General features: G+C 57.4%; 2 protein-coding genes across 2 annotated transcripts in view; one reads left to right on the top strand and one right to left on the bottom strand.

The window, feature by feature from the left end:
* The window catches only part of LOC144478823 (uncharacterized), a 33,005-nt gene extending 29,288 nt beyond the window's left edge, over nucleotides 1-3,717 (bottom strand). Inside the window, exon 1 of the mRNA XM_078197102.1 lies at nucleotides 3,606-3,717. The gene's annotated coding sequence lies outside the window, so the exon portion shown is untranslated. The remainder of the gene's footprint in view (nucleotides 1-3,605) is intronic.
* Nucleotides 3,718-6,304: 2,587 nt separating this feature from the next.
* Nucleotides 6,305-27,751, top strand: part of Tio (zinc finger domain-containing protein tiptop) — an 86,533-nt gene continuing 65,086 nt past the window's right edge. Inside the window, exon 1 of the mRNA XM_078176568.1 lies at nucleotides 6,305-6,418. The gene's annotated coding sequence lies outside the window, so the exon portion shown is untranslated. The remainder of the gene's footprint in view (nucleotides 6,419-27,751) is intronic.

Genomic DNA, 27,751 nt, shown 5'->3' with positions numbered 1-27,751 from the left:
CTAAAAGCGAAAAAGAACATGCACGATTCCCCGATGTCCCGCATTCCGTGCGGATCTCAAGCGGATTTCGCTCGGCTACGGAATTTGGTCTCTCCGCCGTTTTGGACGACCGAATCGGGAACGATCGGAGTCGTCGATGCCGCCGCGACACGAGTTACTCGATCACGGAAAATGACGACGGCTCGAGTCCGACGAGATCGGATCGTTCAAAGAGGCGACACCAGAAGAAAAAAACCTGTTCGGCGTTTGTTTTAACGACGCGGGACGGGCGCGCGCTGGCCGGAGGACCGAGTTTCTCCAGCGGGCGTGTATGGAGATTCGAGAATGTCGCGCGCGGAAATCGTCGCGAGATCGATGGTGCCGACGCAATAGATGGCCGTGGAAAGCGACGCGCAGCACTTTATTTTACGAGGCGCACTTATTTCGGGTCTCGCGGGGGAGCTGACGTTACAAAACGAGCAAACGTATACAATGGACTTGTGCGCTGACCCACATTGTCGTTGCATAACGGGACATCTTTCGAAATATTCGCAAGTTTAGTGCCTCCGGTCTCGTCGACCGACGACGGGAACGCTCGTAAAAGGAACCCCCGCAGTCACCGAGAGACACAAACGCAACTGACGCGAACCACGCGCGCGCGCGCGCGCGCGCCGGAATCGCTCGTTTTTCGGCAGGCAGGATACCGTTTCGCCCGATGTTACCCGATCCCACCGAAAAATCCACGGAGAGTTATTTCGCCGTCGAAGTTCGACCGGTTCAAGAAAATTAAGAGAGATCGGAGCGACGAAAAATTCGCGATCGCCGCGCGCGACGGCGAGCCCGAGCCCCGCCGATCGAAAACGCCTCTTTCCAACCGGGGGGTTGCCCAAACTCCGTGCGACAGATCTCTCTGCGACAGATCTCCCTGCGACGCACAGTTGCCGCGTGTTTTTTGCCTAAACTTTTGCAAGGTGGAACGATTCCCGATGGCGCGCCGCGATAACTTGGAATCTTCTTGAACGCGGTCTCAAGAAACAGGAGAGAGGGGGGAGGGAGAGAAGGATCCCAGCTACCGGTAAAACCACTCGATGGGAACGTCACCTAATAAACGATCTCGTAAACGTCGGACCGCGAATGTCGCCGGCGTTGAATTGGCCTGACGCGCGTAGAAACGACACGATCGCTTCGCGACCCCAGAACAAAAACGACGCCGCAATCGTCGAAATAAAATACTCTTTATGACAGTCGGCCGCCGCGCCGAAGCCCCGCCACCATTGGCGTAAAACTCGAGCGTGACGATCGTCGCGGATGCTCGGCGTGTTCTCGAGAAAATTCCATCGCGAGCGGGGAGACGCGCCGGTTTCGTGGCGGCGGCGTTACTAAATTCGATGCGGAACGCTTCGAAATATCGCGCGTATCGTTCTGCCGATCGGTTGCCATTAACGATGCCGTTGCGAATATTTACGGGCGAATCGTTGACGCGGCTGCCTGTTTCATCGGCCACGGTTTCTTCCCCCATCTCCGCGGAGATCCCCTCGCGGGTTTGCCGTTCGTCGTCTCGTCACCGATCTGCGAAATCGAAGGAACGACCGGTATTCCGGCTGTCGCAGGCGAGCCCGTCCGTCGCGCCCCGACGTCCACGATTTTAAATAACGAACAAACGATCCGACCAAAGAATTTCGCGGCGTTGTTGCAGCGCGAGCAGACTCGCCGGATCCGGTGAGTCACCGTCACGGCCCCGAGAACCGACGCATCTATATATGCCTACGGCACACTGGATTTCACGACTCGAATCGAGCGGAGGTATCGACGATTCGACCGGGGACGCTGCAGAAACCGGGGCCGACGTTGCGGAGCGCTGCGGAGAGTCGGTTCTTCCCGAGGAATCCGTTGGTTTCGAGCGCCGATGAGGCGACGACGAAAACTTTGAGGAAAAAAAAAGGTGGCCGGAGGAGGAAGGTGGATTCCCCCTGGTTATCGTATAGAGCGGAACTGCGAAACGTACCGAGGGGATGGTTCTCACGAAGGACGAACGGTGAGCTGGCAGTAAATCGGGCGCCGGTGCAGTTTTAATTGACAGGAATGTTTAGCGGTAATGAACGCAAGGTGGAAGGAGCCGGATAAGTACGAGGTAGGAGTAGAAGAGAGCCAGCCACCACGACGACCGCACGATACCAACGCCAACGCCAACGACAACGACGACAACGACAGCGACAACCGTAGCGGCAGTAGCGGTGGTAGCGAGATGGTAGCGTGGCGATGGCGATGGCGATGGCGGTGGCGGTGGTTCTAGTGGCAGTTGCAGTTGCAGTTGCAGTGGCAGTGGCAGTGGCAGTGGCAGCGGCGGCGGCGGTGGCAGCATCGGTAGCAGCCACGGCAGAAAAGGAACAGCGCAGCGGCGGGGCCGCGACTAGATAGAGACGCACCGGCAAAAGCATAAACATCCCGATGCCGGCAGTGGTGGTGACGGCGGCGGTGGCGACAGTGGCGGCGGTGGCGGTGGCGGCGGCATCGGCAGCGACGACGACGACGGCGGCGGCGGGGGCAGCGCGCACGTTCCACACCGTGGGCGTCGCCATCGCGTTCCTACCACGACGGCAGGGGTGTTCTATGACGCTATAGATCATGCGGGCTCCGCCTGGTAGGCGGGCACAACCTGGTAGTTGGTACGCCGGTGCCCCTCTCCCCGCCGTTCCGCCGGCCTTGCCAGCGCCACCATCGGTGCCCGCCAAAACGAGATCCGCTCACCGACTATCCACAAACTGACCGACTCGTATCCTTCGACCTCCATCCGATTCTTTTCCAACTCGAATCTTCGCCCGAAATTATCGTAAACCAGTCTGCCGCGCGTTACGCCGGTCCCCGGAATCATGACGAATCGAAAGCTTGCCGGGGAAACCCCGATACTCCCACGAATTCGACGATCTTTCGGGCAACCCTCCGACTCCGATTGCTTCGAAGAACCGTGTCTGTCGCCAGACCTTTTCGTCAAATTTTTCCATTTCTCGGGAACAAAAACACCCTAAATGCCGACTGCGAACCCCGCCCCAATCGCTCGATGATCCACGACAAAGATCCCGCGTTCTCGACCGGCAAAACTCGTCGCACGTTCTCGTTTCTTTCCTACCGTTTTGGCAAATGTTTTCCCAGTGTTTTCTTGTATCGATTAACACGGAAAACGCGATAGCTAGCAGCTACATTGTCGAATAGGCAACCTTCGACCGAAGCGCGGCCGTAGCGCAGCGCTTGCGGTTATTTCTTTCACTCCGATGAAAATCAAAGTTCTCGAAAACGAGCCTCTTTTATCTTAAAATCCACGTTACGTGCTATTTTGCAATATTCTGCAACCCGTGTACTAGCATGTACCTGTTGGCTCGAAGGCAAACGGCCTCGTACGCGTCGACGCTGTTGCTTTATGACACCGGGAGGGTTGCAGGATCGCACCCCTCATAAATTTCGACAAAAGAATCCGGTTAAACGTTCGTGCGCGAGTTCGAAGTTTTCCTGCTGGATTTTGAGGTTAGCTTGCGACAACGCAGGAAATCTCGTTGGCCGTCGAATCGTTCGGAATTAGAACGATACCGTGGGTGTCTCGTTAGATACGGTTGTCGTTGGTGCAGACTCACCGCAGTTCGGGGGGTGTCCTCGGGCTCGGTGGGTCGAAAATCTCGAGAAACTCGCAGGTGTTGCTCCGCGTCGCCGTAGTACGGTGATACGAGACCGCCGGCCGGCAGCGCCTCTCGCGGCGAAAAGAAAACTTCGCGAACACCGAGCTGTTCGGTTTCCCCCCCTCCCCCTACCCGCGCGATTTACCGGGGCCGACGAGGTTGAGGGCCCCGCCTCCTTTTTCGACCACCTCTTGCGCGCGCGAGCGCGACTTCAGTCCCCCGGGCCCATCGACGAACTTTTGCTCGTGGATATCCGATCGTCCGCGCTCGATCTCGCGTTTCGTTCATCGCGTACGATCGAAATTGGAGCGCGATCTTCAACGGCGGAAAAACCAATCGGGGGCCGCGCGGACCGTCGGTCAAAAGCGCTCGATCACGGACGATCCCGTAGCGAACCGACGATCGAGAGAGGACCGATTTTTCGAGCGGCTCGACCGAATCCGGTTCGCTTCGTTTTTCTCCTCGCCCCGAGCGACGATCATCTTTTCCGAGGGCGTCGTTTTTCTGTTCGCGTGCTCGCGTCTTCGCGATCTCCGGCATCCGCCTTGTCTCTTCCCTTGTCATCCCCTCGTCTCGTCCGATTGGGTTCTCGCGAGAGGCACACAGGTACGTTTACGCGAACGCAAATCGCGCAGCGAAGGAAGAAACTGCGAAAGAGACGGAACGAGTGCGCGAGAGGCAAAGGAGAGCAAGGAAGAGCGGGCAAGCGAGGAAACGAGAACGAGCGGCGGAGACGAGAGGGAAAGAGGACTACTACTCCTGGGGCCCCCCACCATGCGGCCTGCCGCCGCGACGCCAGTCCGTAGTCAGTCAGCGCTGGACCGCCGCCCGCTCGATTTCGCGATCCACGAACGACGGTAGCCACCACTTCCACCTCCGCCTCCTCCACCACCTTCGCTTCTTTTCTCTCTATCTTGTTCGAGTTTCTTGCCTTCTACCCCTGCATTTTATCTCTCTCCCCCTCTCTCTCATTCTCATTCTCTCTCTCTCTCCAACTAACTTCGCTTGCTCTCTCCTCCTCGCGCGCACAATCTATCTCCTTTTCTCTCGCGTTCCTCCTATCTATCCGTCTATCGGTCCGCTTGCCTCTGTCTCTCTCGATTTTTTCATCGGCTACACCGGTCTCTGTTCATTTGTGACTGTGGTTCACCCTTGCGCATTCAATCGGCATCCCTGATACGTACTCGGAGACACGCGCGTAAACGCGATTCCTCGCTGGTTTCATCTTGCTCTTTCCCTCACGCACACACACACACACACACACGTTCGCGCAACCACACACACAGCCTCGCGTACATACGCACACGCAAACTTAACACACACACAGACAGCTCTCTTTCTCGCTCCTACGGTTTTCCCTCCCTGTCGCGCGATACATCTCTCCTTGTCCTTCTCTCCCCCCGTTTGTTGGTTTCTTTCATTTTCTTTTCCGCAACGAGCTTTCGGTAGCCCCGTACACGTACGGCGGAGTGTCGTGCGCGCGTCTCGAGTGGATGCAAGGCGTCGTCGCGAGGCACGCGTTCCTGCAGGCCGAAAACTCGTCTTCTCTCGCGCGATCAACGAGATCCACGGCCGTAGGTCGCGGCGATCGAACACCACGAATTCGGCGACTCGTTCCTCCGTAGACGCGCGGATCCCGATACTCGCTGCCTCGCCGAAACCAAGGAGATAGAAAGAGAGAGAGAGAGATAGAGTGAGATAGAGAGAGAGAGAGCGAGCGAGAGCATCGAGGATCGCGTTGCGCCCGCGATCCAGCCTCGTCGATCCCCCCGGTATACCTGCCCAAGTGATCATCGCAAATCAGTGTCGACGCACCGCGATTCGGATCGTGCCGCCACGGTCTCGGTTTTGTGCGAACGGAGGAACGAACTTTTGCTTCGCGGAACGTGCCGGAATTTCCCTCGCGACGCGCCTCTCGCCACGAGTCCACCACACGACGAAATGCCGCGTTTTTCATCGGCCCCGTTGATCTACAATCTTGGATCGTTCTCGTAGGTGCGGCATATCCGATCCGACCGACGATCGTTAAAGAGTGAACAGCGCGACGAGAGTTGCAGCAGCCCGCTGCATCGAGCAAGAACCAACGACGACGACCAGCGACAGCGCCGATGTGATCGTTACCGAGTGAATTTCTTCGTTGTCCGAATAATCGTCGGCGTAACCGCGCATGGATCACGACGACGACGAACCGAAGGATATCACCGACCGCTGGCAGCTAGCGAGAGAAGAAGACGACCCGGCGCGGCACCACGCGCCGATCCGATTCACGGTCCAGCCGATACCAGAGACCGCGAGACGTTCAGCACCGATCGTATACGACAGCCTGTAACGGTGCGTTCCATCTCGCGATATATCCCGGCTGCATCCAATTCGGCTGGCTCTCGCACCCATGTAGGTGCGGCTGCTTCCGACCAGAGAGAGAGAGAGAGAGAGAGAGAGAGACGATAACGATGTCGCCACCGATCCTGGGAAGACCGACGACAAACGGATCCGGCGAACTCGCGATGAGGTAGTCGGTGCTCGTTTGGACACGTGCAAGTGGGTGACTTTGTGTGCGCGGTGCTGGGAAACTTGGAGCCGTTTTTCCCCCTGCCGCGGAAGATCTATCCGGGATCTTCCCGCAGCATTCTCGAGGACCACCGTCACATGTTTGGGAACCGAATAGAGGCCGCGTCTAAGGAGCAGAGACCTGGAGCCCGCACAGATAATCGAACACCTCCGCAGGACGCAGATGCCCCGAAGGAAACAGCACGCTCCGCAACGTATGAAATGTGAGTCGAATTACAATTGTTCACACGCGTTACCGGCCGCGAGAACCGGCAAGGATCGATCCTCGATCGACGCGCGCTGCTACACCTGCTCGCGACAACCTGCCGCGGCCGTTGCCTTCTCCACGGTCGTCACGCCGTAATCGACGGCCGATCTAAACTCGGTGGAAAAAACACGAGCGAGCACGTTGTGGCCGGCACGTCGAGGCTCCGTCGTTGTCGCATCGCGGTCCGTCGTCCGTCTCCCAAGGAATTCTCTAGCGCGCGAGCTCGACTTCGCGCTCCGATTAAGTTATTTTTCGCAGCGGCGGAAAGATATTTGAAGCGCGCGCGCGCGCGCGTTAAACTCTCTTGCGCGTCGATCCGGTCGGCGCTATTTCCATCTCGGTCTACGGAAATTTCAACGATCCCGTGAACGCGATCGAGAGCCGAAGGTTGATCGCTCCATTCGCGCGACGACGTTCGCCGGCAATCGCCGCTGGACGCCACGGGCCGTCGTATTTTCCCGGTTATCGGAAGAACGCGGCTCGGGTCCGATCGGCTTTGCCTCGCGGCAGAACAAACCGAAGAATTCGTTTCCATCGTAACGGGGCGAGCGGAGCGATTAGAAAGCGGGGAAAATGTCGAGGCACATCGGTCGGTCCGGTGCTCGTTCGTCGAGAAAAAGAAGCGCGCGCGAGGTAACACGGTGATACGGGAATCGGTGGGAATCGGTTCGAATCGGACGCGAGAAATTTGTAAATACCGGTTGGTATGGAACGCCGGTGAAACGGCAAGTGGAACCCTGGGTTTGAAAGGTTGATGCGCGCCATGCTGCTTTTCCCACGTGGGGAAGCCATGAGGCGTAAACAAACTCGCCCCTGGCGGAGGACGCCATCTTGGTGAAGTTCTGCCGGAAACATTTACAATTCACTCAACTTGCCCTACCGAAACTCGGCCAAGCGCCGATAAATCTCGTTGTGCGCGCGCGCGCGCGGATGCTCGCCGCGTACATAAATCCAACGGCAGTCTACGGAGTTTCGGCGCCGTAAACGCCACAGTTTTTCGCCAGCTTCCGCGGTGGTAGACGCGTCCGAGCCTCCGTACAAGCTCCACCTTCCGACACGTCCTCTCCCGAAAAGTGAACGTCGCGCGACTCTGTTCGCCGATTCCCCGATACTTTCGACGTTCCTCGTCGCTTCGACGACGCGAGACGAGATCGCGAGAGGATGCCGGTGCCATGTAAATGATCGCGTGCTCGTGTCGCGACGACGCCGGTCGAACCCGCTCGAGCAAAACAGCCTCCGCGGAGAGCCTCGGCGATGAAGCCGTCAGCGAAAGTGACCGCCGCGAACTTCTGGAACAACAAAATTTGCTCCGGGAGTCGATTACCGTATCACGCGCGCTAATTTCTCCGCTTAATTTACAATGTCCCGGTGAAAGGATCCGAGAAACGAGCGGAGCACGGCGTAGGTTTATAGACGCGAGCGAGCGAGCGCGCGAAAAACGTACACACGTACGGGCTCGGATCGGTGCAAATCGATCTTCCGTCTATCGAGAATTACGTTCGCGCTGCCATTGCTATTCCGGGGAAGTTAATCAACGGTATATTACCCGGAGAAAGATTGCTGCCACGGCGGCCGGTCGTCGTTGAAAAATACTTGATAAAATATCGACGACGTCCGTCCACGCGTGCTGGAACCGCGCGAGCCACGGCGATCGAAATGCAGGCGGAGACAGGTTTCGAAGTCGCTTCGTTCCGACGATCGATTAGACACGTTGGACGATCAATTTCGAAAGAATCGAAATCCCGCCTCTCGTCGGCGAAAGGACGCGCGCGCGGGCTGTGCTCGGCCGCTCTCGCGTGTCCGTTTTCCTCTTCGTCCGCCAGACGATCGCGCAGATTCGAAAGCGCGTTAAACTAACGCGTCGGGCATTTGTCAGGAAATTCGTAGGCTGGCGCAACAGGTGCAGTTTAGGGGCATCTTCTCGTCCCCGGTAACCGAAAAAGCCAAGCACCGCTGCAACGCGATCCGGCGCGCCTTTCGATCGGACGTCGAGTTAGTCGCGCGACGAGCCAGATACATTCTCGAAAAAGCTAAGGGGAAAATATGGTCGGGATCCAGGGGACACCCCGTCATCCGCGTGACGCGGTGCGGTGCCGGTGCTACTTTGCCGAAGTAGTATCGACAACCTCGTTGTTCCGTGGATCCACGGCATTCCGAGAGCCGACGAGGACGCGACGCGACGCGACGTCTCTCGTCTATTCGATAACACGGCAGCACGGCAACGGCGCGATTCTAATAACGCGTCGACGGTGCTGAATCGAGGCGGAGGATCTCTCCCGAGTTGGCCACCGTCCGTTCCGTGCGCGTTTCTCCGTAACTCCGTAACTCCCGTGATCCACCGCTCCATTCATAAAGCAGGAAAAGTGCTTTCGGCCGCGCGCGCACGCGCGCGTCCAACACCGCCGCCGTTCGTCTTCGCTACCAGATATTTTCGGAGGTCCGGAATTATAAAGCCCAGCGCCGGCACTATATCGTCTTGTCCGCGGACGCCACGAGACTCCACGCTAGATTCGCCGAAACCGGGATAACCGGACGGAAATGATCCATTCGCCGACAGACGCGCGCGCGCCTCGTTTATTCAACCGTTGAACACCGCGTCGGGCTCCGATACCGATTACCGATTGCCTCGGTATTTGGTGTTACGGGACACGAGCGACTCTCCGTTCCCGTCCAAGTGTCGCGGCGCGCCGCGAGAAAATTGAAAATTACGCGACGAATCGAGGTCGCGCGGAGTCGTCCGTCTCGATGACTCGCGCGCGTCCACGGATCTGTTCGGAAACGGAGATCGTAGGATTCGAGAGACGGCCGAGAGTTCAAGTTCTCGGCACGGCCGTGAGCATTGGTTTTTTAAAAAGGCGAGACCTTGAACGGACAAAACTGAGAACACGTTTTTCCCGTGGACTTAGCCGCCGTGCCGGCCCCGAGGTCGGCCTGCTAACTGCGGAGGAAAAAATTTACGACTGCTCGCGTCGTCCTGGAAAGGACGCTGCAGGACACGCGCGTTGCACAGGGCCCCCACGGATACCTGCTTCACGCAGGGCAGAGTGAAATTTCACCGGCGATCCCGGTAAAAACCTTTCGGTGATCCGTGGCCCCGAGCCTACGCCCATTGCGCAAAACTTTCACCTCAAACAATGCCGACGCATTTTTGGGTCCCGTAGGCTGCTCCTCGCCTCCACCACCGTCGTAAATCCGTCAACCCCCGGTGAAAAAGGCGGCCCCTCTCGGCAAGCTCCTCTCGGGTCACCGGAAAACGTGCATCGCCGAAACGGCAACGGCATATGCTCTCGTTGCCTGCGGCGTACCCTGTGATCGCGATTCGTCTCTTAAAAAGCCCCCCGCCCGTCCGTCCGTCCGTCCGTCCGTCCGGCCACGGACGGGTTCCCCGTCGATCCGACGGGATCTCGATGGACCCGGCGACAACCGTGAACAGGCTTTCGACGCGCAACGAATTATCCATGCGTGAAAGATTCGAAGCCGAGATTTCCGCGTTGCCCGCGTACACATCGAAATCAGCTTTCTAATCGGCCACCATTATTTCCGGTGACCATGATTTACACGCGATATCGCATCGACGAGCAAATATGCCAAAAGCAGTATATGTCGGGAGATAAATGAGACGCGCTTTTGCCGACGAAGACTCGTCGCTTTCGCGTTTCGCTCTCCGCGTTTCGCTCTCCGCGTTTCGACCGCGCCGATATTTCTCGAGTATCGTTCGAATTCGAGCGCACGCCGCCGCCGGGCCGAGCAATGACGGATGCCTGCTCCCCGCGAGAATGCGCGCCGCCGTGGAAAATAAATATTCCGCGAAATTTCTCGTTACACCGTTAGCAATCGCCGCGTATCGGCCATTTCGCGACCACGGCGACGATGGCTTCCTTTTCCTGCCCAGAGTCCCCCTCCCCTCGATTAGGATAGTCGAGCCGGATGCTGTGCCTTTGCCTTGCGCTCGCACGCAATTGATCTTCGATCGTGGATTGGCTGGGTCCGAGCGGACCCAGAACTACAAACGTTCCGTGCAAATTCTAACTTTGTGGAAACTATACGTAATTATTGGACTGCGTATTTTACGTTTTCATGGCGAGATCGTGGCAAGATAAATAGTAGAAACATTGAGGGAATGTTAAAATGTTGGTATTTTCAACCTATCGGAATTATTGCAGAAGGAAATGACTGGTTACTTAATCTACGTTTCACGCAATCGGCGAAGACAGTTTTTATCTTGTATGAAAATCCACGGTCTACTAATTACTAACTATTAATATTAAAACCAATTAAGGCATTAATTACGGTCTTAAGAAAAAGGTATCAATAATACACGAACGAAAATTAATCGTAACGATTTTGAATCGATAGATGTTGGGAAATGCTCGCCGTCGAATGGTTGTCTTTATGCTTGCCAGACAAGACGCGCGAAACATTTTTATTGAAAAATAAAGTGAACAGAAGTATAAAGATCCATACAAACCGTTTTATTTGATAAATCGAAAGTTAATTGGTAGCTGCAACCGGTCAGCACGCAGTGATCGACTCCGCTATCCAATGACAACGGCGTCTCGTGCGAGCGGCCGTTGTCCTATCTCCTCTCTCTCCTCTCTCTCTCTCGCTCTCGCGAGGCGAACGATTCGACGCGAGGGAACTTTTCATCGCGCGAAACGTGCGAGCGAGTTAGATATCGAGAGAACGCGAGAGGCAAAACGGCGTCGTCGCCGCCGCCGTTACCGCGTTCGCGATCTCTCGCCTCCTCTCACCCTATTTTCGATGCTCGTAAAACCGGCGTCACTGTATCCGACTGATCCGTCTCCCGATTTATACCGCCGCGAAGAGACGCGGCTCGGAAACTAGCGCCTGCTGCCCTGCCGGATCTTTCTCCGCGCCCCATTCTCTCGGCGGCGCTAATAAATTAGCCGGAGAGAAAGACGCCGGTACGACAGATGCCCGATGGCTGCCATAAAGGAGCTGGTACGGTGGCTCGCGGGTGGTGGCAGCACATCAAAGGGCATCCGTATCGTCTCGATCCGTGGTCGCTCCCCAGCCCGGTTGTTTTATGTTTACCAGGGGATTTGTTGCTCCTCTCGGCTCGCCCGACAAACAGTCGCGCGGGTGATTCTACGCGTTTGCGGGCTCGGTCCATACACGGCGGGACGCGCATCCGCATCGTTCGTCCGCCGCGCTCGCCACCGGTGGCAGACGAGACCGCGGAGACAATAGATCGGCTCGACGAACCCGGATCGAGACGGAGTTATCGACCGTTTCGGTGCGCGGCACACGATGGAAACGTAAAAAGGAAAGCGGCCGTCGAAAAAACAGGGGGGAGGGGGGAAGGAAAGACGCGGAGAGCCGTGATCGTGTCGAATCTCGCCGATGGGGCTGGGAATCATCGTGGGGACACCGTTCTTACGAATTCCTTTTCTAATTCTCTTTGCGCCGCTCGGCGCTCAGCGTTGATCGGCGCGGGGAACGCAACGGCGTGTCCCCGCGGCGGCGACACGCCGTGCCACTCGAAAACGAACTACCGGTGCGGTGTACGGCGTGCAACGGAGCACCGTGCGGGGCAGCTTGAAGCGGCGCGGACCGGCGTCGAACGTGCCGGCACGCTTAAGTGACTTTCGGTGTTTGGCCTTTGCGCGCGGCGAGTGCCTTTTGCCTTTGCGACAACGCTCGCTTTGCGGCTAGGTTCGCGAACAAGCAGGCGGAGGCGGTAGTGCGTTTGACCTCTTCCTCCTTCGTCTCTCGTTTGGCCATTCCCCGCACGCACCGGCGGCCACCCCCGTCGAACCACGCCACGCTGCACCGTGTCTTTTCTCCTCTCGCCTCGCCTCGCCTCGGATATACCCTCGAGACGCTCGCGCGCGCGGAGCACACCGCACGCAGAGCTATGCACGCGCGCGCGGTTAACTAAATCGCGACGCGCGATCCGCGAACCCGAAAACCAAAAGGAGCCAAGCGACCGACCCAGGACCGGACGGGGAGGGACGGCTTTTCATTCGAATGCCGCCGTGATCCGGCGAGATCCGGCGAGATTTGGCGAGAGGGCGGGGGACGGCGATGACGGATTTGTAAAGAGGGTGCGAACGGCGAAGGAGCTGCAACGAGGAAGCGGAACAGAGGAAAACCCTCCGGTCACCCCTGCCCGTCGTGGAACAAACTGGACGGACGCCGAGCAAACGCAACGGGAAATCAATTCACCGTCCCTCCGATTCTCTCTCTCTCTCTCTCTCTCTCTCTCTCTTTGGCGTTGAAAATATTTGAACGCTCGCCTCGTGAAACCGAAAAGCTCTTCTCGTTCGCGGTTCGAAGCCATCGAAACTGTCCAAGTTGTTTCGGTATCGATCGAAAGAAGCGCGCGCGTTCAACGCAAACGATCGCGCACCACCCCTCATTAAGAGGAACGATCATTCTCGTAAAAATTCGCGAAAGTACCGAGACTTCCGTAACCGGAAGACAGAAGTTTGCTCCGTCTTCGATAGGAAGTTGGATGGAATGCCGAGCCAAAACTCGTAAATGTACACGCGGAATTCGTAGAGCGAGACGTACAGAGCGGGGCAGCGAGGGTAGGAACAGGGAAGGGACGAGGCTACGGGGTAGGAAAAGGCAAGGCAAGGCAGGGCAAGGGAAGAAAAGGGTAGGGAAGGGAAGGGAAAGGAAAGGAAAGGAAAGGAAAGGATGCACACGCGCGCGCACTCTTTTCGGTGTGCGGACTGTGCACGAGAGTACGGGTACGAGGAAAGTACGACGGTAGGAAAGGGGGATCACGACGGTATCGCGGTACAGTGGCCAAGCTATTCGGCCGTGCACGTACAATCTAGGTACTGTTTCGCAACGAGAAGGCCCCGAAGGGGAAGTAAGCAGTATCTCTCGAGTTTCCCTCGTGGCCCCTCGGTCCTCCGTCCTTCGTCCTCCGGTCGCCGCGATCTTTCTACATCCTCTCCCTCGAGTCTACTAGAGCTCGCCGCTTCATCCACCCTGACGCCCGCGACCCTCCACGATACTCTCTACTCTCCACCGTAGAAGGGAAGATCGTAGTGGGGTTTTCTCCGTTCGTCCGACCGTACGTCCGTCCATCCGTCCGGCCGTATCGTCTCGTCTCGACCCGTCTCGTGTCGTTTCGTCCCGGCCCGTCCCGTCCCGTCTCGTCTCGTCTCGTCTCGTCTGGTCTCGACTCGACTCGTCTCGCGTGACGGCCTCGTCAGCCGTCAGCCAAGCTCCGTCCGGATCGATACGCTTGCCACCCTTACGACCCCAACTTCCTCCACCTTCTCCTGTGAAAAGCAATGCACCTACCATCCGCACCCCTCACCATCGCCATCACCTACCCACCCTACTCTCTATCCCTGCTCGCGTCTCCTCTCGTCTCCTCTCGTCTCCTCCGCGCGAACCTTCCTTTTCCCCTGACCCCCGTGCCACCGTTTCTCTCTCTCTCTCTATTTCTCTCTCTCTCTCACTCTGTCTCTGCCTCTCCTTTCCGCGCGATCTCGCTCTCGCGGCTCTCGCTCCCTCTCGCCCCCCGTTCCTCCACCTCCTCCTGCTCCTTCTCCGGCTGCTGCCTCCTGCCAGCAACCAGAGTCTAGTTGAGTCGAGTTGAGCCACCGGCCGGGTCAGAAGACGTCTGCTGCCCGGGCGAGCGACAGCTACCACCCTCCCATTCAAACACCCACCTCCGACCACCCGATTTTACCACCTCTTCCCGCGTCCTCCTCGTCCTCCTCGCCCACCCTCGTCCTGCTTCTCCACCTTCGACCGTCCGTCCACCCACCCCTCGACCTACTCCACGACTCCATTCTACCGCGACGTGCCGCGAGATGGACAGCTTCGCCTCACCGTCGAATCCACACTCGAAACTCGCTCACCCTTCTGTATCGTTCGCGTAAACGGTACGTGAAACGCCGGTGGTGGTGGTGCTGGTGGTGGTGGTGGTAGTAGTAGTAGTAGTGGCGCGGCGGCGGCGAACGCGCCACGGTCCCCTTCGTCAACCACTACCACCTTTACGCCGCTACTACTACCACCGCTGTCAACTTTCTCCACCCCGCCCCCCCCTCCCTCCCCCCTTCGTCTACCCTTCGGCGCCTCTTCTTCGTTCTCGTAACGTTGCATCGGTTCTCTCGGCCGTTGCCGATGCTGTTGCTGCCCGTGCCACGGACGCCGCGTCCCTTCGCGAGACACCCTATCTCCACACTTTTCACGGCGTAGCATTCTCCGGCGCATCGAACGAATCGAACGTTTACGCGCGACAGGAACCCGTCGCCCTGTCACGGGAACAGTCTGTAACCCACACCGGACAGCGACTATGCACGCGACCTCATTCTTGTCTACAAAACCCTGCTTTTCGCGAGCAACCCTCCCCCCGCGCGCGCGCGTCCCCGTGTCTCGCTGCGGACCGCCGATATCCTGGCGTTGACCGACAAGACGGGCGCGTGTGTGGCACCTACGGTGGCACCGCGGCGAAGAATTCTCTCGGGCGTCGCGATAGGAAATCCGGGGACCGGGCAGGTCGCGACGAAACCCGCTCGAATAAGTAATCGCGACGATTACCAGTTTCCAAGTTTGTCCTTCGTTCGGCACGGCGAAGTGCCTCTTCGGTGTACCCGGGGCAAAGATCCCTCGTAACGATTCATTAGTAGTCGAGAGTCAATCGAAGATTAATTAATCGTTAGGATTCGAGAACCAATTAAAGTTTCCTCGACAACAAATCCGTCTGGCCGCGAGCACCGTTAAAGATTTCGATTTGTTTCCCCCGTGCTCTCGCCGAACTTGGTGCTCTCGAATGGTCGTCGGCGTCGGCGTCGGCGTTGGCGTCGTCGGCGTCCGCGTCCGCGTCGTTTGCTCCGCAGTCGGATTAAAAAAAAAACGTCGCGATTCTCCGCTCGATTTTGTATCGTCTGGCGCGTTACGGGCGGCGATCGCGGGCGCGCGAGCGCGAGCGCGGATCTCTCGGCCGGAATCAATTGGTCGGCTACGAATCGACGGCACCCACCGAAAATTCCCGTGCGTTATCGCCGCGTGCGCGCGGGTTTGATGACTCGGTGAATCACGGCGCGTACGGCCGCGGATCGACGAGGCGCGGCGCGGCGCGGCGCGACGCGCGGTGTGTAACGGCGTGCAACGGTGGAACGAATAAGCGAGCGGAAGAGAACGAGAGAACGAGTGAAACGAATGAAACGAAACGGAAGGCGAGCCGAGGTGTAGCCAGGGGAAAGAACGGAAGATATTTGGCACGGTGTCAGTTCGCCGCACTCGTCGCTCCTCTCGCCAGAAAGAAGGTGGACGTAGCGCGTCAGGGTGGGCGAAGAAAGCGGGGAACGAACGGATGGAAAGGGGAAGTGGTAGATCAGCGAGTGTCTGGAGCGACAGTAACGACAGGTCGACGTCGCGCTCTCCTCCGGCGTCTCGTCGCCCTCCTCCATCGTCCCGTCGCCTCGTCGCCCCGCCGGCCCCGCCAGCCTCGCCAGCCTCGCCGCCGCCGCCTCGCTGGCCGCCTTCCGTCCGCCGTCGACGGAGCTGGATCGCGTACGCGTCAAATTCCATATTCCCGAGGAAGGCTAATCGGTCGACCGATGACGCGTCGATTTAATCGACGTCGATTATCGCGAAGCCGGCGACCGCGCGGACCGGATCGCGCGAGACGGCGCGGTCTCTCACTCTTCCCTCTCTCCCTCTCTCTCTCTCTGTCTCTCTTGATCCCGGCACACCGGTCGCAAGTTTCCGGCAAAGTTTATTCGTCCTTTGTTCGCGATACCTTCGATGCGGATCTGCGGGCCTCGTTTCGGTAGCCGCGAGAGGCTGGCCGGTCGCTCGGTCGCCGTCTAAAACGCGAGCGGAAGAGAACACGGCAGAATGAACAGGAATGTTCGCGCGATCCTTCGGAGCCATGCCCAGTTCTTTTTTCTTTCACCGGCGTGACATACGGTGAAAATTATTGCCGTCGTCCGTGCTGCCCCTTCGCTCCCCCACCGTTCTTTCTCTCCGTCGCTCCGCAGCGCGGGTCTCCCGCACACCCGTATACTCGCACGCCCGTACACCCGCACACGACCGCTCTCCGCTCTCTCTCTCTCTCTCTCTCTCTCCGCTCTCTCTCCTCTCCTCTCCTCCGCTCGCCCTGGCCGCGCTCTCCTCCCGCACTCCTCTCCCGCCTTCTTGCGCATCGGACGGGTCGGAGTCGGAGGCGATCCCTGCCTCCCACGATACGGCACTGACGCCATCGTAGATGGGTGCCAGCTATCTAAGGGGTGATTTCTAATTTATGAGACTGGGGCGATGTGATGAACAGACGTCATAAAGCATGTCGCGCCCCGCGTCTGCAGCCTGCCACTCCTCCACTGCTTCTACCTATGCCTCTCTGCCTCCACCTCTTACTTCGCCCCTGTTCCCAACCCGGTTACGCCACCCTGCCCCGTCACCCGACCAACCGTCCACCCGTCCACCCGTCCACCCGTCCGCCCGTCCACCCCCCTGTTATCGCTGCCTCCGACCTCTCCGGCCCTCTTCCACCTTCCGACGAACCCTACTTCCAACGCCCCACACCACCGTTCCGTGATTTGTGGCCTCTCGAATTCTCTTCGCGGGCTTCTCCTTCCCGAAACTTTGCCTCTCTCTTTCACCCGTTGCCCGCACTCGTTGCGTCCCTCTCTCTCTCGCTCTCTTTCTCTTTCTCTTTCTCTTACTCTCTTTCTCTCTCTCTTTCTCTCTTTCTCTTTCTGCTTTTCTCCCTTTCTCGCATCGGTCGCACCATCCGTCTTTCTCTCTCGCCTCCTTCCCGACACAACGACCCTTTTCTCCTCCGCGCCTCTCGCTTCCCCCATAGGTCTATTATCTCTCCTTTGCCATCTATCTATCTCTCTATCCGAGACTGCAGCGTCGCTCGTCTATCCACACAACTCGGTTGAATTCTTCATAAGGGCAGGCAACGCGGAGCGTTCCTGGAAACGATTCCATCGGCCGTTGCGCAACGGCCGAGTAATTCGCGCGATTTTTCGAAAACCAAAGACCGGCCGCCGAACCGTTTCTGAAAGCGAGAACGCACGGTCGTTCGGCGCCCGTCCACCGTTCGGGGTTTTTCACGAGCGGAGGCGAGGAGGACTCGGCGCGCCGAAGCCGCGCTTCCCGTCTCTATCGTTCCGCCGAATCGTTGTATCGTGGATATTTCTACCGATTGACCTTAATACGCGGCGCGGCGCTTCGTGTATAGAGGATGCACCGGCGCGATGCGGTGTCGATCACCGTTGACCCGCGATCGAAAACCGTTGCATCTCATAAATCCGTAATCGACCATTGACAGACGTTAAACGCGACTAATCGTTCGGACGGACTCCGCGGAATGATTATTCGCCGCCTTAAATAGATTACCGGCGACAGCTGAGAAAAGCGCTTTTTCTCTATTTTCGTCGCACGCGTCTCGTTCTTTTCGTGGTGGAACGGGAGCGATCGAGGGTACACGTGGAAACGGATGCGTTGGGTTGGCAATTAAATGATCGCGGACTTTGTTAATAGATGGTCTTGGAACTTTCTTTGGTTTTAGCAACGTGTTCGAAGTAATTAACACGTTGAGCGCCGCGTGACCCAAATACGAGTGACACTAATTTCTGGCCAATCTTGAAAATTCATTTTTATCAAAAATTCAGTTTTATCACTGTTTGAAGATGGAAGGACAAGAAGGGCATTTTAGACATATTTTATTGTATTATTTCCAAAAAGGCAGAAAGTAAAGCACCTGATCTATATTGTTTTCTTGCAACAGATAATTGTACGCATTATGCGATTACTTCGGTGACCATTATATTTTTATGTGAAACAGAAATTATCCGCATTATTTGCGACACACTAAAACCTACGGAGACGTTTCTCTCCTTCAACCCATTTGCATCATAAACGTATATATGTGTGCATTTTGCCTGGCCGCTATCACCAGAGCGCATATATGCGCGCATTTTACTCAGGCATTTATCACCAAAGCGCATATTATTTATATCAAGCCTGTCATTAATATTTAAATACAGTAAAAAAAAATTTTGTCAATAAGAACGAATTTTTGGCATTTCTTTGCGATGCAAATGGGTCAATTACTCTGCCGCGTCGCAAGCAACGAAATAGTACCTTTCAATTCCTCAAATATTTTCGCAGTGCTCACGTCTGCGTCGCGAATATACATATAAAGATCCGCGGTCTAGCGAACAATGTTACGCAATTGTTTAAAAGCTTCCAGGATAACCGGCAGAAAGATCTAGCGCGCGTGAAAACCGGCGTGACGTGATTTTCTTTGCATAAATCTTCTTTTCTTATTTCCCCCGCGCGCGTTTTATCTTCTCCGTTACCGAAAGGGTTTTCCGCCGGCGGACAAACGAACGAAACGAAATGAAACGACGATCGTGAACGGCCCGGTATACCGAGGCCTCGCGTCCTCGCCCTGTCCCCGTCTCGTCCGTTCCTCTCGGTCCGGTCTCGTCTGCGGTCTCGGCTCGCTTCGATACGCCTCGGACTCGGCTTCGGCGCGGTTCGGCACGGCCCAGAGAACCTTTGTGAAAAATCGTGTTATAACCCTAATTTAATTTTATGGCCGGCATTACGGCGGATTGTGTTGTATATCGGGGCCTGGGCATAATGGCCGTATATGGCCGAGTATAATAACGGAGAAAGAGAGTGGGGCCGAGGGGACAGCGCGCGGCTGCGGCGGCGACGGCGGGCGGGGCGGCGGGGAGGGGAGGAACGGTGAAAAGACAGAGAGACCGAGGAATAGGCGGCAGGGAGGTGGGGAGGGTGAGGGAAGGAAGGGGCGACTACTAATAATCAGTTGCAACGCGAACCGTCGTAAACCGCAAAACAACTAGAATCGAGCATCAAAACGGGGCACGGAAACGGGAGAAAAAAGGCAGGGCCGCCGCGATACGGGAACTATCGTCCGTGGAACGAAGGACGCGAGACCAAACGAGGGTGTGTGTTTATATTTAAAGGGGTGGAACCCCGGTGTATCATTATCTCGGCATCGACGAGCCGAAGAGGAGGCGAATGAGGCGAAGGAGGAGGAGGAGGAGGTCAGTTCGATTTCGTCCCGCGCGTCCTCCGTTCGCTTCCGATCCCGCCACGATCCGATCACGATCCGGTCCCGATCCGTTCACAATTTAAGTCCCCGTCTCGGTCCCCGTTGAACCGCAAGAATTAAACGGGAAGCCCGCACAAATTTCACGGACGCGAAAGTTCCCGAGCCCGTTCGAACCCCGGGCTCGCGATCTCTCGATCCCCGCAAAAGTTCCCCGTATTTTTCCTAACGCTCCACGGCCGGGCATAGGGCCAAGCATGTGCGCCACGGCAGAGGGGGGACGGCGGCGGCGGAGAGGGTAGAAATCGCGGTACGAAATTACTATAATACGTCGAGGTATATATCGGGGTCGGGAACAAGAGCTGCGTATTCCGTTATTATTATTGATCGGCGCGGAGCGATATTAAAGCGGCCGGAGAAGATATTCTCTATATTTACCGGTGGTTCTTCCGAAAACCGTGAAATTACTGATAATCACTGTTAGCGGGAAGTAACGCGGCTAGACGCACCCTTAACGATAAACCGCGACGCTATAATCACCGATCCCTGCCCGCCTCTCTCCCCCCACGTTCCCCGGTTCCGAGGCCCTTTTCGAGGCCCATTTCAGGCCCTTTCTCTCTTCTGCCTCTCGCCTCTCTATTCCGTCGACCGTCGTCGTCTCGATCGACCGATCGGTCGGACGGGTGGTCGCGCGGAGCAGCGGACCAACGGACACGATCTTCTCGCGGCGGAATCGTGGCCGGCGAGCATAAATAATTCTAAACAATAATTCACTTATCCGTAGATTTACGGGACGAGGTTCTTGTAACAGACCGGGGCGACGCGAAAGCAATCACGGAAACGATGTACGAAAAGAAATTCGCGAGGGGTCCCGTTGGAACGCGAAAGATCCGTCGAGCGGAGATGGACAATTTACGAGTAGATCCGAACCGCGAGCAGGCCGGAGAGGAGTCCGGAGCAGGGTTAAGCAGGAACGTAGCGGAATGAAGCGGAGAGTAGAACAGAAAGAGAGAGAGGGAGAGAGAGAGAGAGAGTAGAACAGGACAGCGCGGAGCAGACCGAGTAGAGTAGAACGGAGCCCCGAGTGGAACGAAAGACAGGGCGAGCGAGCCGCGGAGCGGGGTCAGCCGTATAGCGGGTAGGCAGCAGTTCGAGTTCGGCTGCCGGCCGCCGTAAAAACGTCAATTAAAGTGTTTTATTTGATCCTTCGTTAGAACGTTGAAATGGAATTTTGATTTATGACCGGGGCGTTGTTGGTGTGCGTGCGCGAGAGCGGCGGAGCGCTAGCGCGCGTACGCGCAAAATAAAATAAATAAGAGGCTATAATTAGTCGGGCCGGTATATACGGTCGAGCACTCGGTCGATCGCCGTACACGACCGGTTCGCGCGGGCTCGATATACTCGGACGAGCAAATACTCGGATTCGATTTACGCCGATCCCTGGAAAATATTAGCCCCGCGTGCATCCGCGTGCATCCGCGGTCGGGCACGGACGTTGCGTGGACGTTGCGCGGATGTTGCGTGTGACGGCGGGCGGCCCGCCCGTGCACGAGGAGGCCGTTCCGCAACGATCGCGCGAGCGCGCGCGCGGCCGAAAACCGCGCCGTTCCGGCACCTTGTGAAATCAAACATGAACGAAACTGTTCCACTTTTCGTCGGGGGATCGAGTCTATCGCGCCTCGAATCGCGGTCGGCATTAGCATCGAAAATCGGAATCGGGATCGGGATCGGGATCGGGATCGGATTCGGGCGTCGCGTTCGGAATCGGCCGGCTCTCCATCGGCGTCGATTTAATAGCGTAGTTATCGCGGAACCGTTGGAAAAATGAACGGGAGGTTGAACGACGGGCCTCCGCGAGATGCCCACGCGCGCGTCGATGTCCTCGCGGGACGATTTATTATCGAAAACCGGTGTGCGTTCGGGAGCGTCGAGGCCGAGGAAATAACACGTGCGATCGGAGCGTGCGCTGGAGCGAGCGAATGACCGAGTTAAGTGAAGAAGAGTCGCACCAGCCGTCCCGCCAGCCGGCCGTCCAAATGTTATTGTTTATTGTGGCCCAACGACAGCTTGATTTATCATGCGAGCCGGCCATAGCCATCCGTGAAATAGTGGCATAATCCCGTTGATTTGTGGCTACCATTGTTCGCGCTACCACTCCGCTGAAAGTATTTCTTTTTTTTTGTTTTTCTGTTTTTCTGCTTTTTCTCCCCCCTTTTTTTTTTGTTTACACCCGATTATTGTCTTTCCCGTTCGATTCGCCGCTTTCTGTATTTCCGAGCGTCACCGGGCGCGATCCGTTTAGACAATCCGTCGACGCTCGTCGTGTCCTGGCGCGATGCGTTGCGGTGCGGTGCGGTGCAGCGTCGGCCGCGCTCGTTCGCCCCGCGACACACGAGCGAAACGCACCGTTTCGCGTTTCCCTTTCGACGAGGCCGCCGCGGTCCGCGGGGCGACCCGTGAACGGGAAACGCGGAAAAATTTGACGCGCGGCTCGCGCGTTACGAGGCTCGCGATAACGCGCCCCCGTGCCTACGGAGTCGATCTCTCTCGATCGGTTGGCTCGCGGCTATCGATAAATTGCCAAGATGACGCGATAACTATGGGGCGACGCCGAGTAAGACCGAGCGGGTAATTTGTCGGGGATAACTATAGTTCTTGGGACGAGTTCGTCGATTCCCGGGGCCGATAACGCGGGCGCGCGCGGTTGTGTCGCGCGAAAATCGTTTTCTCTCGGTCGTTTAGCAGCGGCGACGGACTCTGCGCTCGCGCCCGCGCGCTTTTTTTCTTCCGCTCGTGATTACGGTCAGCGCGTGCCGAGGCCTTTGCGTTTCGACGACGTTTCGTTCGACGATGGGGCCAATAATAATCGACGGTTGGTGGAGGCGGACGGTGGAGGAGAGAGAGGAATGACGGCGGGAACAATGTCGGGCCGGAGACGCGGTCGAGGGTCGAGTGACAAACAACTCGCGAGTCTTTGAACCCGGTAAGTGGCTTGTTCTCTCGTAGGTAAGTAGCGGTCCGGTCATCGATAAGCCGACCTACTGTGCTTCTTACGCGGACGCGCATTACGGCGCGAAACGGCGGGCGGTCCCTTCCGTTTGACGAGAACCATTCATCCTCATCCACCTACGTTGATACCCACACGCTGCGAGGCCGGCAACGCGCACGCAGCCACGCGTGTTCTTCCGTTGGCCGTCCATCTATCACGCGTCAGAAGTAACGCGGCTTCTCTTCTGGCTGGATCGGGAACGAAACCGAGGACGCTTCCACCGTGTGTAGCCTGTGGCCGCAGTCTGTAGACGTAACCCTTTAGACGTAGACGCTGACCGTAGACTCTACGTTCTACTCTATAAACATCTCGACGGAAGGGCTCCATCGACGAAGCTACTTTGACGATATCCTATGTTGCTATTGCTGATCACGTAGATGTTGCTATCTTTGTTGAGATCGCCGTCGCTATCTTTGTTCCCATCGCTATCGTCGTTGCTATCGCCGTTGCTATTGCCGCTACAATTGTCGTCCCGGGACAAAGTCGGCCTTGGTCCCTGCGGTGGAAGGGCCTCTGGCGGCTCGAAACACAGGCCCTTTGGCGATAACCTGCCAACGGTTCGCGCATTAGCTCGACAGATAGCGCTGCCTAATCGGGCCTCATAAATTACCAAATTAATATCCCGCGTTGCCGACGCCAGGCTATCCGTCAGGTGTCAGCCACGGTGCAGATAGCAGCCGCCGCCGTCCGCCTCCACCTCTCGTTCCCAGTTTCCCTCCAGCGCGGCTTGGTCGTTCGCCCCTTGGCCCCTTTGGCTCCCGTCGTCTCTTCGCCCCTTTGCACCTTCGCGCCTTCGCACCTCCGCTTCCCGTCGACCGCAGTCCTTCGCCGCGGTCTTCTTTCCGACTCGTCTCCGCTGATCGGCAGGCCCGCATCCATTTCCTTCTCGTTTCGATTCGCTGCCACCGGTAGCCGAAATCTCTGCGACCGGCGAGCACTGACCGAGAGAACCGACGCCGCGAGACCACCCAAGCTAGCGGATCGGTGTCCCGTAGCGGTTCACTCTCTAATTCTCGCGGCTATGCCGCGGAAGACACGTAGTCGCGCGTCTGCTCTCGTCGATTCGGTCGACCTCGTTACTCTCTTCGACGTTCCTTTCGACGCTCTCCGCCTGTCGGATTCTTCGTTCAATTCGCCCACGCCGGCTCGAAAGGAGCTGCGGGGCTGAAGCGAGGCTGAAAGGTGTTCGCGGGGTGGCCTGCGCTTAGATCTCTGTCTCGCGTCGATCCGCGGTTCGCGTTGATGGTTGCCGATCGTACATGTACCAGGACGAGCCATAAATTGTGGCATGATCGATTGATTTCATAAAGGCAATTTTCGCTTCGAAGATCAAGCGCGTTCTACACGTCCAGTCGACGAGATCTCTGAAACTTCGATCGTCCCGAAACTATCTGTCTATAGATTTTTTTTAAAAATGTCAGGGATCACCGTGCGAAGCATTTCGTCCGCGCGCAAAGACGCTCGTCGAAGGCGCGAGAATCGAAGCGGCGAGATATTTGGACGTGAAACGCCAAAGGGAACGCGAGAGAAAGGTCGACGAAGGGAGGAGAGAGGACTGGTGCCGGGGGGAGTAGAGGGAGCGCGCCTCGCGAAAGAAGGGGCAAGAACCGCTTACGAATTACGCGAGGAACGAACAGCCAGCTACAGAAACCGGCTCTTCGAGCTACCTCTATGCGACACGGCTGCCAATTAGCGGGCTGACATCGGCCTGACTGACCACCGTGCGCTGCCAACCAGTCTCGAACCGATTCGTCCGATGGTTCTTTCTCGCCACTGCCTCCCAGCGTCTTCGTCATCGATCCCTACCGTACCGTGGCCGAGCTTCCGAAATCGACTTCTCGCCGAACCCGTCCCGTATCAGTCGTTTTACCCTGTCAAGGTTGACGGGCGACGGCGGCTGCGGCGACGGCGGCGACGGCGACGAGGCGATGCGGCGCGCGTGGGTTTCGACAAGATGCCGCGGTCTTGGAACGCGAACCGGGGGAATTAATTCGCGACCGACGCGGAGCTCGGCCACGAAAACACGTGGGTAGCCGGGAGGGAGGGGACTCGTGTAACGACCAAATCTCGGACAAGTTCCGGCGCATCGGTGTTGGTAATTAATCGATCGTTACTCGAATAATTTACAATGCAGCAGTCATCGGAGGGCCGGAGGGCCGGCCGCGTAAAAGAGTTCCAGGAGGAGAGGCCAGTGGACTCTCTCTCACTCTCTCTCTCTCTCTCTCTTTTTCTCTCTCTCTCTCTCTCGCCCTCTCGGTCTCTCGGCTTAAAACCCGCCGATCGATGTCGTTTTCTCGTGGAGTACCGGTCGCGAGAATCGCTCCATGTATTACCGATCGGTAGCGCGAGCAAGGCAATAATTATTACGCGTGTCGGCTGGTATTATTCGGGTACCTTTTAAAATGTCAATAAAAACCCGGAGAACGGACCCCGCTATCTTTGTCGTTTCCTCTTTTACGCTCCCCGCCTTCTCTCCGGCGACGCGGCGCGGAGCGGATCGGCGGCGCGGAGCGGAGCGGAGCAGCGCGCGGCGTCCGGCGTCCCCACCTCCAACCCCGGTGTCTACCCGCAGCCCTCGAGCATCGCTTTCTTCTACCCTTTTTTTTAATGCCGATGCAGCTGCACTCTTTTCAGAGGAGGCCCCGTCACGTTGCATTACGGAATGATATTTGCTAATTGGGCACGAAGATAAAACGACAACGGCGTGGCAACTAATAACCGTCCCTGCATCCTACGCTTCCCCCCGCGCCGCATCTTCCCTCTTTCTCCTTTGCCCGTTTCGCGCGTCACCTCCGCAGCCTCTGCCGCCGCCTCCGCCACCTCCGCCACCTCCGCCACCGTTGCCACCGCCGCCACCGCCACCGCCACCGACCGCCACCTCCGCCACCGCGTAGTTTCTCTACGCTGCCACCTCGGCCCCGGGGGAACGGATAATCATACGTTGAACCGCGTCGCAACTAGCCGCAACACTTGGGGACGATACGTCGTTCCCGTATCAGCCGCGTATCTCTTCGTTTTATCGGTTCGCTTCCTCGCCAACTACCTTCCGAACGGTCCTCGGTTGCCAGCGGTCCAATTCCAGTTTTCTCTATTCCCTCTCTCCCCATCCCTCTCCCTCTCCTTCTCTCTCTCTCTCTCTCTCTCTCTCGCTCTCTCTCTGTCACCCTTTCTCCTTCTTGTTCTTTCCCTCCGTCCGTCGCGCTCCACCACTTTCCGCGGCTTCTGCGGAATCGTTGTGGAACGCCGTCAGACCTGCCCGCGAAAGAAATCGAACTTTGCTCGACGAACCGTCGTCTCTCTTATTGTGCGCGGAACGCGGAGTCGGTCTCTGCGTCGCAGACGTCGCGAGACGAGACGAGACAGAACGGGACGGGACGGGACGGGACGGGACGGGACGGGACGGGGACGAGACGAAACGCGAAACGAGTTTTACTTAATCGCGTTATTCCGTGGTTATTAAGCCAGCCCGCGGGCGAGAGTAGGTACGGCCCTGAGGCGGTAATAAAAATGAGGGGAGCGAGAAACGTGTGGCTCGATCTGACGGTTGATGGAGACGTCTTCGTTCCAGACAGACGCTTCGGACGTTCGCGACGTTTGATCGACGGTTCTCTCCTCCTTTCGCATACGTTGCTCCCGATCGGGCTCGCTCCTTCCATCTCCGGCGCCCCCTTTTCTCCCTCCCCCTGGTCCCACCGCACGACTCATCTTCTCTCGCCTCCTCTCCTCTCTCTCTCTCTCTCTCTCTCACTCGTCTGCTCGTCTCGTCTCTCGGCACTCGTCTCCTCGGTTCGCGCTTCTCGCTTCTCCGCTACCAACATCGCCGCGTCCCTTTTTCGTCCGTCCTTCCCGTCCTCTCGCTTCTCTTCGCCGTCCATCTCCTCCTGTCCCTCGTTCTTCCTCTTCTTCGCTCGATCCTCTCCAGTCACTCCGTCGGAGGTTCGGAGAAGGCACTTCGCTGGTCGCCGTCATCGTTCGTGTTTTTGCCGGGCCGCCTATAAATAGGATAGTCCCGCGCGCGCGATGCTTCTCTTCTGCCTCGAACCGGAACGCTTTCTCGCGTCACGGGCTCGTCATCGTACTCAAGGTCGCGTCGCTGACGAGAGACCGAATTCGTCCTTTGTCCGTCGCGTTGCTTCTCCGCGCGCGGGATTATCCAAGGTCGACGATGTCGACTGTCGTCACCGGCGTCGATCGGTCCCGTCCGTTCATCTCTCCTAGGATCGACGGGAGCCGGCTTCCGGCCAGCCCGGCTCGCTTGCTCCGAGATCCTTGATTTTCGCGATGACGACGACGACGACGGCGACGACGGCGACGACGGCGACGAGGAGGAGGAGGAGGAGGTGAAAGAGGAGGGGGAGGAGGACGACGACGACGTTGAAGCAACGCGCTCACAGTTAAGTAAACACCGTAGGTTCGTTCTCATAACGGAAAGTTCCGAAAGCGGAGTTACGAACACAGTTGCAGCAGCCGGTGGAAGATGAGACGCGGGCAAAACAGGCTAACAGGGGCGAGTTCGCCGTTTTATAGTCGAAGATACGGCCGTCCTGGGTGCACCGGTTGCGAGACGGCCGCGCTAGAACGAAAGAGCGAGAAAGAGAGAGAAAGAGAGAGAGGGAGAGAGAGGGAGAGCCGGTGAGCGAGGCGAACGGCTAGGCGAAGGTCGGGGAATCTCGAGGAAGGAGCAGCACGGACTGCACAACTTGATAATAATAAACTGAAAAAGGAGCAGAGGGCCTTATTTTAAAAGGGAAATGCGGCGGCGCATTTTTATGTCTTCGCCAGAACTTTTCATCTCTCGCGCCTCCGGTAAAAGGGGACGTTCGAAGCTGGCTGTGCGCGGCGCGGAGGGGGCGAGGAAAAGGGGGGGGTGGTCGGAGGGACGACGCGCGACTATCCGTGGAAACCTCGCGAAAACTGAAACGAACGGGGGGAGACGAGGAAGAGACACGCGAACGGACCAGAAAGATCGGCGGAACAAGGACGGCGAACGAGGAAGACGGCGGCGCGGGGGGTGGGTGGGGAGAACCGGGAAGAGTGTTTGGGGGTGGGATCGGGGGAGGGGTGAGTAGGAGGTTAAAACGTGGAATGAAACGGCAGACTGCCGCTGATGAAATTCATAATTTAGATCCAATGCGCTCTCTGTACCTCGTTTAGAATACACTGCTATTTATAGTCGAAATTTTCCTTCGGTACGATCCACCCTTCCCCGG

The sequence above is a fragment of the Augochlora pura genome, chromosome 3, assembly GCF_028453695.1.
Source record: "Augochlora pura isolate Apur16 chromosome 3, APUR_v2.2.1, whole genome shotgun sequence".
Lineage (NCBI taxonomy): Eukaryota > Metazoa > Arthropoda > Insecta > Hymenoptera > Halictidae > Augochlora > Augochlora pura.
This window is presented reverse-complemented; position numbering and strand designations above follow the sequence as displayed.